The following is a 2516-nucleotide window of genomic DNA, read 5'->3' on the forward strand; positions in this document are numbered from 1 at the left end:
AATTATTACATACTATATGAATAAATGAATATTACAACCATATTAACAAATCAACACAAACACATCACAAGAGGACCATGGCTAGTTTATACACATTATATATATATATATATATATATATATATATATATATATATATATATATATATATATATATATATATATATAACCTTATATAGCATTTTCGGTCAAATGCTGAATTTTAAATCGTATAAATCTTTTTGCGCTATTTACAATTAATTTATGTACTAGAAAACACTGAATCTTATCTGGTCAACAAATTATTAAATTAAGCATGTTTTTGAATAGGTCTTTGTTCTCATCTTCAAATTGAAGTGGTCAAAGAAGATGAATGGGTATTGCTTATGTTATGCCAATTAAATCGGTCAAGTTGGAATGTTGTATATAGCTGCTTCATCCACCCATATCCACCATAATAAAAGAACTAGGAGACATGATTTGCTTGAGCTTTTTAGAAACCCTAGCCGTCACCACTATCTCCACCATCCACCGTCACCCCAAAACCCATTGGTGGATCTGGACTCAACACATTAAAGAGGTCGTGCCTCTTCCTTTCTCCTTGAACAACCCACAATCGGAGCCTGCTCAAGCTCAACATTTTCCACAACGAACCACCATCTGGTAAATAACCAAGATAACCATGGTAACCCACACATGCTCCCTACTCGACCTCTATAATGACCATCATCGAGGTTCGTGATCTTCATCTTTAGTCTGGATTTCCATCTTATTTATTAATTATTTAGATTGTTTTGTGAAATTTTTGTAGGGTTTTGATTATGTGTGGTTATTGATGATTTTTTTGCTGGAGAAAAGAAAATGGGCGTGAGATCGATGAATATTTACCCTAAATATGTTACTATCTCTCTCTCTCTCTCTCTCTCTATATATATATATATATATATATATATATATATATATATATATATATATATCAACACACAGACACAAACCTTCAGTTTAAATGAAACTTGAAGATGCATAGCTATATTTTCTACTAAATGATACTTATTTATTTTCTACAAATAATTGATAATTTTTGTTTTGGTGACAGGTTAGATCTATGATAGAATGCAAATGAAGAGTTTCTCCTAAACATGTAAGCTTCATCCTGTATTAGTAACGTAAAAAAGGTCAAGAGCTTATTCCCTTCAAAGTTTATGTTCGTGAACTACAATTCTAATTAACTTTTAAAGCATCACTATATAGTTACAAATAGATTTAGTTTGGTTTTAACTAATTTGTCTGTCTCTGGATATATTCTTTTGGTTTAGCTTGAGCATGTAAGGTATTGATTTTGTTTGGTTGTCTTTAGATTCAAGGAACAGGATGAGGAGATGTAAACCCGATGTGATATAATGAAATTGAACTTTGGGTCAACCACACAACCATCAAGGAAAAAACAAGAATACACAAATCAATTTCAAAGGTTAATTGTGGATTATATCCTCATTTTATAACAAAAATATGTTACCTGACCCTTTTGGTTTTCTATTTTCGGTAGGTTTTCATGTGAAGAGACCTAAAGAAACAAAAAAAAAGGTTAACAAGGTTGAAGGTTCTTTTTACTGTTAGAGACAAAACTGAAACATGTGATAGTTTACATATCAAATTGTTACCTTATGTTTTTATTGTTGATGAAATCACATTTTTTAAGTAATTTGTTGGTTGTCAGACATGATGCTGTAAAAGAAACTCTAACCTAAATTAATATCAAATTACCACATATATCATTTTATGTATTTTCCATTTTTTTCTCTTTTCTCATCTGCTATGTTTTGTTTATTTTTATTTTGCTATTTTTTTTTGTACAGGACAAGTTTAGTTCACTTGATTGTCGTGTGAATGGAGACATGTTTTCTAGGAAGAAGCAAAAGATAAAGCATCACCAGTTACTCATGTTTCATATCCCTTCAAGTGTTGGTAAGGTTTTTGAGTTATTTTTTTAATTCTTGATTTTTGTAAATTGTTGTCATCAAGCTTGTACTTTGATTTTATTTGCATAAAATCATTAAATGACCAAACATAGACTGTTTTAACCATTGGTAGCAATGAAATTTCATTTTACTTGCATAAAATTATTAACACTACCAGTTAAGGGCAATTTTTTCCCTTAAGAGCAATATACATCCATTTGATTTATACAGTTTCAATAGAAAGGATCATACAGGGTAGTTTTGGCATTTATAGCAATGTATTTACATATGATTTGCATAATTTAATAATATCACCATTAATTGGATAGTTTTGTAATTTGTACTTTTTGTTGATTTGCATTAAATAAAGGCTATGAAATCGGAAAACCAAAACTTAAAGGACGACTGTTTTGTCATTTGTACTTCCATGACCGAATGTTGGTTGTCCAAGAGTGCAATCTCATCTTGCAATTTTGATATTTTTGAAGCTTTGTTTATTTTACCTTAGTGCAACACTTTTTCTCATCTTTTTCCTTATTAATTCAAATTTGGTAATGAGAATATTTCTTAAAAAAACGA

The 2516-nt window shown here is 29.8% G+C and overlaps 1 long non-coding RNA gene across 1 annotated transcript; it reads left to right on the forward strand.

The window, feature by feature from the left end:
• Positions 1-396: 396 nt before the first annotated feature.
• On the forward strand, positions 397-1543 carry LOC111884242 (uncharacterized). The gene is made up of 4 exons (XR_006185149.1): positions 397-713; positions 791-876; positions 1076-1120; positions 1337-1543. It is a non-coding gene; the product is annotated as an uncharacterized LOC111884242 (long non-coding RNA).
• The last annotated feature ends 973 nt before the right edge of the window (positions 1544-2516 follow it).

This window comes from Lactuca sativa, chromosome 7, assembly GCF_002870075.4.
Source record: "Lactuca sativa cultivar Salinas chromosome 7, Lsat_Salinas_v11, whole genome shotgun sequence".
Lineage (NCBI taxonomy): Eukaryota > Viridiplantae > Streptophyta > Magnoliopsida > Asterales > Asteraceae > Lactuca > Lactuca sativa.